Below are 8,985 nucleotides of genomic sequence, written 5' to 3'. Positions count from 1 at the left end.
TTGGAGCCAGACCAGTCCAACCGGTCAAACCCACTGACCCTCACCTGAGCCTGTGCAGAACAGATTTCCAATGACCTGAAGTTACCTTTTCTTTATTACCCTACTAAAATCTCCACCTGTGGGTGGAGTTTAGTTGCTGTTTTTGAGCATACAGTGTAGGTAGTAGCATGTTAACATGCTATGCTGGGGCAGGAGAAAAGTCTTGCCCACCTCTGCTACATATACATAGCCTCCTGTATAAATTCTGTACTCCATCTGAGGTTGGGGAGACAGATTTAACCCTTGTCTCCTGTGTCCTGCCTCCTTAGGCCACCTATAATTTCACCCTATAGAAGACCAGTGCCTTGATGATTGATTTTTCCGGTGGCTCAGTAACAGGGAGAGAAAAGGAGTCATTTAAGAAAACAGAGAAGACTCAGTTAATGAGAACACCAGGAGACAGCATTATTATCACACACATTATTATTAACTAGAGGGGGATGGTCAAACAATGCCACATCCAAAGACACCTGGTAGGCTGAATGAAAAGAATCTATTAGTTTTGTCAATTAGAAGATCACTCATGGCATACAATAAGAAAAGTAGTTTCATTCTTGTGACTGGACAGCAATCTGAATGGACAGAAGTGAGGAAGTCCTTTTCTATTTTAGGTCTATTATCCAATGTACTGAAAAATACAAGAGGTTTTATGGGAAGGTTGCTTTTTTATTATACAATAAAAAAATGTTTATTGACCAACAGAAGGATTTAAGTAGGAGATGCTGCACATATAGTCAAGAGTCAGAAATAAATGATGGAACCCAATTCTAGGCAGCTGAACCTGAACAACAACAAAAAAAACCAAAAAAAAATTAGAATACTTCATGAATTTTTGTGTGACTTTTGCACAGGGCCCATGGTAATCTCTGTATTGTTCCAATTTTAATATATGTGCTGCTGAAGTTAGGAGAATAAAATTTTAATCACACCTGTATATGTGAATTTTAAGACTCATTAGTCATCACATGAATGTCCCATATGTTCCTGGGGCTCAAAAAGCTTAAAAATAACTTTATTAACTGATCCTACCCATCCACAACTTTATTTCTATTCCTATATTTCTCTCCTGGTGACCCAAGTATCCTAAATGGGAAGTGTGAAAGTTGTTTTATATTTCTCTTTTTTACCACCATTCTATTTCTTTGACCTTTCCTGCCACCTTCCATCCAATCAGACACAAAGTCCTATTGATTCATCTCTTAAGTATGTCTGGAGTCTAGTTTTTTCTTTACCAAGGTCCTCTTTTTTATGATCTCCATTGAACTGAAAACATCTTGACGATGAAGTTTGTACTTCAGGTTTATTCCTTACTTTAACTTCTAGAAGTATATAAAACATTTTGAAAACATTCAGTAAGTTTATGGAGATGAACTAAATGGTCTAGTGCCTGGTTTTCCAGTTTCATGTTCCACTACCCTTGTATCCTGTGCTTTAGTCACACTGTGCAACCTACTCTTCCACCAATACCCCACAATATTCCATGTGTCTTTGTATTTACACAGCTATTAATACTGCCTGGAATGTTCTTCACAATGTATTACAAAGTGGACCATGTCTCTGAAAAGTTGGTAGAATTAATGCTCCTGCAAAAATTTCAGTTTATTCCTTTTATTCAAGGTCTGTGCTTTTGTGCAGATCTTGCTGTAAAATGCCAAATACATTTCTTTCTGTCACACAACAAAACATTTCTCAACCTTACTTGTTTTATATGGTCATAGGATGTGAATGGAAATAATGTGTATACTCTCAGGCATGGCCCTAAGTTCCTCTCAGTTGTCATTCTGCATGCTGTTTTCTACTTTATGGTGGCCAGTTTAAAGAATCCCTCAAGGAGATATCAGGAGCTATGAGTTGAAGATGGTAGGGCTGTTGGGAAAAGGAAGGCCGGGTCCCCAAGTCATTGGTTGTAGGGGAGTGAGCAACTCCTGCATGGGACCATTGTGAGAGTGTGAAATACACTTTCAGTGTGTTAAGTCACTGAGATTTTGAAATTTTTCTAATAAAGCCACTGAAGGAGAGCAGAATTTACCACTCCAAAATATATCTTTTTGGCATAAGGATTATTTTAAGCTGATTATTTTTTTAAAAAATGCTAACACTGGAGAACCTCTGATAAACCAAGTAGAAGTTCTTCTTTTGTAGAGATATTTATATGTATAATGGGCTCTCGATTTGTAAAGGTGTCCCCCTGGTTGTAGTAGGAAGAGGTGGATCTTCTAGAACTTTGGAAGCTCTTCATCAGTGGCTAAGATGATGACTCAAATCTGCATAACAACCTTACTCTTGCCTCTGAGTTTGCCCTGGTAATCTTCCATAACTGACTTCCCATCCCCTATATCTTCATTTGTCTTTAGCTGAAGATGGCATAGTAGTCCCCCCCTTATCTGTGGTTTCGCTTTCCATGGTTTCTGTTACCTGCAGTCAGCAGTGGTCTGGAAGAAGATGATTCTCCTTCTGATGATTGTCAGAAGGTCACTAGTAGTTTAAAGCTTTGTCATAATGCTTTTGTCATTCACCTCACTTCGTCTCATCACATATGCATTTTACCATCACAGAAGAAAGGTGAGTACAGTACAATAAGAAATTTTGTGAAAGACCACTGTATTATAACTTTTATTACAGCATATTGTTACATTGTTCTCTTTTATTATTGTTAGTTTCTTACTGCACTTAATGTAAGAATTGACCTTCTTCATAGTAGGAAAAGACATAATATATATAGTGTTCGGTATTATCTGTGGTTTCAGGTATCCTTTAGGGGTCTTGGAACATAAACCCTGTGGATAAAGGGGGACTAAAATATTTAAAGTTTATGGCTTTGGCCATTTTAGAGTTACTCTGCTTTTCTGGGTCTCTTCCATGTGTACATGTTTTTAGTAAACTTTTGTTTTTCTCCTCTTAATCTGTCTTACATCAATTAAATTATTAGACCAGCTAAAGAGCCTAGAAGGGAAGAAGGTAAAATTTTTCTGCCCCTACAGCACTAATTAATGTTACCTAATAGAGTACTAATTGCCATTATACCTTCATTGTAACTCATCATATTAGGCTGTAATAATTGATGGATATATTTATTTATCCACTAGAATTTGCCTGTCTGTGGAGAAAATGGAAATTTCTCCATGATTCCCACCCACTGTATATATATAAAAGCTTGTTTGCACATCTGTGGAACGTTTACTGGGGACAAGCCCCTGGTTGATCATGGGAGTACTGGCCCAGGGGAGGGGTGGAGAGGAAATACTCATTCTTTCCTCTCCTCAGTTCCTGGTATGTAATTGGTCAGGAATCTGCCAGTCACCAGAGATCTACCCATAGAATTCCTCCTGCTGCTTGGGGTGGGGAAGCAGAGAACAAAGAGAACAGGGAGAGAGTGGTGGGAGCATGAGAACAGAGAGCTTGGATAGCAGAAAAGGGAAGCCAGGAGTGGGAACTAGGAGACAGTGGCAGGTGGAGGGAAGCCATGGAGCTCCAGTGCTGCAAGAGGATTAAGCCTGTGCTGGGGAGCAGGAAGGAGCAGCACCATTGTGAATAAATGTGGTACTCCTTTGGGAACCCCCGACTTCTTGTCCTTGCCTTCATTCGGTCTCACTGAATTCGTAAGGAACTTGCTCTGGGCAGGGAACCCCGTCCCCCCGAAGCCACACTGTTCTGTAGACTATCAATGTTCCCAATATCTGGCACAAACTAGTTGTTACTTCACAAATATAGAACCTAAATTTTATGTGAGAGCTACAATTTACTATATTGACCTTTTCTCAAATTATTTTTTACAAAAAATAGTCCTTATAATTATAAGCACTTAGATTTTTTTCACACATGAAATTCTCTTATTAGAAAACATATGAGATATAAGCAGTCATATTTTTACCCAGTTACCACAGGTAGTTCTTTCTATTCAGAACAATGAGTGATATTGGACATATTTTCAAATTCAAATGTAGTTTTAAAATATATAATTTGTTATTTGTATTTTCGTAAGTGGCAAGTGATGGTAGTTTGTGCAAATTAATCTACACAGTATGAGTGTTTTAGTACTATTGAATAATAACAATATGCAAATTGAAAGGTAATTCCATTATGGCAAGCTTCCTGGAAAAAATGAGTGGCCTGACTGTTATAAAATTTGGAGTCATTATTAGAAATTACAATTATTGAATAATAAATACAGCAGTCATTTGGCCTTTAGAATTGAAGTTTTGAGTCAGTGGTAAAAAGAGGTAGTTTCATTCAATTCTTTTTACTACCTGTCTCTTCTTTTGTCCAAATTATCAGACCCTGGATTGTAAGTAACAGTGAGTTGTGAAGGGATCATAAAGGGTAATTTTTGTTCAAGTCAAAATAATAGCTCTTTCAGTTCTTTCTAAGCTTTCCCCTTCATTCCAGGGCAAATAAGACATTTTCAAGCCATTTAAGTTACAATGAATGACTGTTAAAATAATAGAGAACAGAAAATGCTTTTGTTATTCAGGATTATTCTAGAAAGTAATTAGTACAAATAGAGCTTGGAAGTACTGGTTACTAAAATCCAATATGAGGATATATGAATATTATTATTGTTATATACAATTCCATTTAAATTTTATCTTCAGAACAAAATCTCATTAATTTGAATTGATAATTACTTAGACTTTATGACAAGTCAAACATTTTACTCAGAAGTGTGTTTTTTTAATATGTTGATAATACAAGTGAAATTTCAGAAGATTTGTTTCATCTACTTACAGTGTTGAAAAGGAAAAAAAATGGCATAGTCCTTTTCATGGAGTTAATGTCAGTTATAATGGTTCATAGCTATTTACCAAAGTAAACATAATAGAATCTGATTAATCAATATTTGAATTTATGTTAATATAAATACTTGGGGTGAATGCAAGTACATCTCTTTCAAAAATACCATAAAATCATTTTCTGCATTTTGCTTGTATATTTTTTCATTAAACACCAAGGGACAAGCAGATGGCATTTAAAATATTAACCCTAAATCTTTGCTGCTGGGAAAAAAATGTCTCCTCAGGTTAATATAAGAGATTCAGGACAGGAGAGTCTAGGAAGAGCGTGACCTGAATTGGGTGTTTTTCCCTTCCATTATCTATTCCATCCGAATTGTCTGTCTCCTGATTCAGATGACTGCTGGGATCCATGGAATGGCTGGGTGGAAAGAAGGTGCTTCTCCACTTCTGGTGAGGCATGTGTCTAAGACCATCAAAAGGAGCTTTGACCTAGACTCTTAATCACTGCAATCTGTAGAGAGCTTGAAGTCTTAGACATTAGTGGAAATGAGTGTTAGATCAATGTTTGTGGGCCTAGTTTTCGTTGATTTCCAAAGGAGAAATATATATATATTTTTAAATAAAGGAAGAGAATCAGGCCATCCTCAGACTTCTTCCATGTACCCAATGTGGCAGGAAATGACAGGTGCATTAGCAAGGACTTCTACACTGCTGGTGGACCACCAGAGAGGCCTCCAATATTTGTGCCACTTTCATCACTTTGATACTTTACAACCATTCCTGAGTTCCCCTGAGAGGAAAAAAATGAAAGAAAACCCCAAACATCCATAAGGGCCTGATAGCCCAGGGAGCAGAAGATCAGTCAGAACAAACAAAATACTTCAAACAAAACTGAACTCCTTAAAGACACAGACAATAATTTGAACTGAAATATAGAGTACTCAAGGAGATTCAAGTGCTTCTCAAGAAGTCTTTCGGAGCTAACACAAACAAAAATAAAAGCCACTTCTTCACCCAAAAAAGAAAAAAATATGATTTCCTAACCAAAGAATTTACCAGAATAATTGAAGGAGAGGCAGTCTTTGGTGAAGATGACAGAGGATGCTATCTGTTCCATAAAACCTGGCCCCTCTTTGTCCTGGGAATGTAGGCAGATTTCATCCCCTAGCCCATTTTACACTTACGAATTCCCATACTGTTGAATTCTTGCTAATGGAATATTACAAGTAATGTGCACCAATTCCAGAGCTGAAATACAAATTTCCAGTGGTTATCCTCCACTCTCTCCCCATCTGCTGGCTGGATGTAGATGCCAAAGGTGATGTGGAAAACCCCTATATTAAAGAAGACAAGTCTCTGTTAGACTAGACTGACTGAGCAGAGTAAACTCGCCCTAAGTTTTTTTACCATTTTATGAACTGCAATTGTGTTAAGTAACTGAGTGTATCTGTTATGACTTAAGTATACCTCAATGAATACAGTGAATTAATGGTCTGAAAGATCAAAAAAAGAAATATCTTTTAATTTTTTTAGTGATATACAATCTTATTTTAGTTTCAAGTATACAACATAGTGATTCAACAGTTACCCATATTATTAAATCCTCACTCCTACTAGTACAGCTACTATCTGTCAACACAGAAACATGTTACAGAACCACTGACTGTATTCTCCATGCTGTACTACTATCTGCATGACCAGCCTACATTATGATTGAGAATTTTTGTGCCCCTTTATCACCATCCCCCTCCCTTCACCCTTCCCAACCCCTTCACCAGTCCCTTCTCAGTGTCTGTGAGTCTACTGCTGTTCTGTTCATTCTGTTTTGCTTTGTTTTTGTATTCTACAAATAACTTAAATCATATGGTTTTTGTCTTTCTCTGCCTGGCTTATTTCACTAAGCATAATACCCTCTAGATCCATCCATGATGTTGCAAATGGCAGGATTTCTTTTCTTTTTATGGCTGAATAATATTCCATTGTGTATATGTACCACTTATTCTTTATCCATTCATCTGTTGGTAGATACTTAGATGGCTTCCATATCTTGGCTATTATAAATAATGCAGCAGTAAACATAGGGATGCATATATCTTTTTGGATCAGGGATTTGGCTTTCTTTGGGTAAATTCCTAGAAGTGGAATTGCTGTGTTGAATGGCATTTCTATTTATAGCTTTTTGAGAAATCTCCATACTGCTTTGCACAGTGGCTGCACCAGTTGACATTCCCACCAACAGTGTAGGGAGGGTCCCCTTTTCTCCACATCCTCGCCAACTCTTGTTATTTCTTGTCTTTTGGATAGTGGCCATTCTGACTGGTGTGAGGTGATATCTTATTGTGGTTTTGATTTGCATTTCCCTGCTGATTAGTGATGTGGAGCATCTTCTCAGGTGCCTGTGGCCATCTGCATTTCTTTGGAGAAATGTCTGTTCAGATCCTCTGCCCATTTGAAAGAAATATCTTAATGCATACATTAAAAAAAGATTTATGTAAATTATAACATATTTGTAAGATAATGTGTATGATTATGATAATAAGATAATGAGATAATTTGTATGATTATGCAAACCATAGAGTACATACTGCATTGGAAGAAAATAATTGAGAAAGCAGTATATCCAAACCATAAGTAAAATGAAAGAGAGACCCTGCAGGGGAGGAGCAGAGGAGGACCTATAGCCATATAGCTAAATCTATGTGGATAATAATATCCTGCTGATTTGGGCTGTTAATGTAAGTGCTAATTACGGAGTCTTGAAACTGAAGGGATATATGGGGACTGACTATTAGCCTACAACCAAAAGCACTACATTATTTGAGCAAAGCTTGACTTTACAGTGTGTGGGAGAGGAGAAAGTAAAAGTATTTAAATAGCTTTACCTAGGGCATACAGAAAAGGGGAAAGACGAAGAAGCTTGTCTCATTGGTGTTGGGGGGTATGTGTGCGATTCTGAGTAAGGGTGAGAAAGCAGGGAGAAAGATGGAATAAGAGCGGCTGGGTTGAGAAAGATTTGCCATCTGATTTTTAAAAGCAGTAAAGAGAAAAGAAAGCTATGTGTCTGATTAAGAGTCTCATTAATAATGACCATTAAAAAGGGGAAGAAGGCAGAGAAATATATCAATTAGTTAATAAAAAATAGATGACTCATAATCTAGCCAGCAAAAATAAGGAAAAGGAAAAGGAAGGAAAGACATTATAAAATGCAGTTAATTTTATGAATCAGCATATTTGTCCCCAAAATGACAACCTTCTGCAAAATAATTCAGTGAAAAAACCATGAGGAAAAATGGGGTGCAGAGTGCAACACGCAGAATCTTTGTCAGTCAGAGATTAATAAAAAGATTGAACTTAATAAAAATGGTGGGACAGCTTTATAGATGTTAAGCTGTTAAAAATACATAAATACTAAATAAATGTGGCAAATTACCCTAAAAAAGACTGCAGTTTGCTTGTGAAAGTGGGAGCCGGAAGGGTTACAGCTTGTGAAACTTGTTACATCAGTACTTAAAATCTGATCCAGTGCACAGCGTTCTCCCTTTAATTGACATCAGTATCACTGTGGCTTTATTATGTGTACTCCCAACTTAACCAGCAGCTGAAGACTTCGGGAATTGTGGTTATGGTTGAGATCACGAAGCCAGTTGCTAGCATAGCACCCAAAGCAGCCTGTTCTGCACCCTGTATAAAACTAGTGCTTTCTTCTTGATTGTGAGAAAGATGGTTCTCCATTGTCACACTATTCAGTCTTTAATTTGTATGCTCAACGGTCTTTTAATTTCTTGTTTCTTTAGGCCTTTTTCCTGTTGCCTTTAACAGCAGTGGAAGTCACTCTAGGCATAAACATTGATTTTCTGCAGAGTTATCTCTCATGGTCCACAATATGTGGATTCCTTTGTGCTTGTTGCTGGGGAGATATCATATATTCTCTCATTTCTTTCAAAACACTTTATTTCAAGATTCTCCTTAATACTTAAAAATATTTTTTTACATGCACTGCTTACTGTTCTTGAATCTGAATGCTTAGACATGTTTGAGTGTTTAAAGAGTGCTTTTTTCCATATGAAAAAGTTGATAAATTCAAAAGAATAGAAAAATATAACCATATAGAATAACACATGTTGTGTAGTGACATGGGAGTGAATGTCTTAGGAGTGAACGTCAGTACATTTTGTGTATGAATTAAATGTGGCTCAGGTCAGCTGGTACAGTT

At 37.0% G+C, this 8,985-nt stretch overlaps 1 non-coding gene across 1 annotated transcript; it reads right to left on the bottom strand.

The window, feature by feature from the left end:
• Positions 1 to 845: 845 nt before the first annotated feature.
• On the bottom strand, positions 846 to 952 carry LOC118921828 (U6 spliceosomal RNA). Its single transcript, XR_005028526.1, has one exon. It is a non-coding gene; the product is annotated as a U6 spliceosomal RNA (small nuclear RNA).
• Between the last annotated feature and the right edge of the window lie 8,033 nt (positions 953 to 8,985).

The sequence above is a fragment of the Manis pentadactyla genome, chromosome 12, assembly GCF_030020395.1.
Source record: "Manis pentadactyla isolate mManPen7 chromosome 12, mManPen7.hap1, whole genome shotgun sequence".
Classification (NCBI taxonomy): Eukaryota; Metazoa; Chordata; class Mammalia; order Pholidota; family Manidae; genus Manis; species Manis pentadactyla.
The sequence above is the reverse complement of the archived record's forward strand: the minus strand, read 5'-3'. Positions and strand labels throughout refer to the sequence as shown.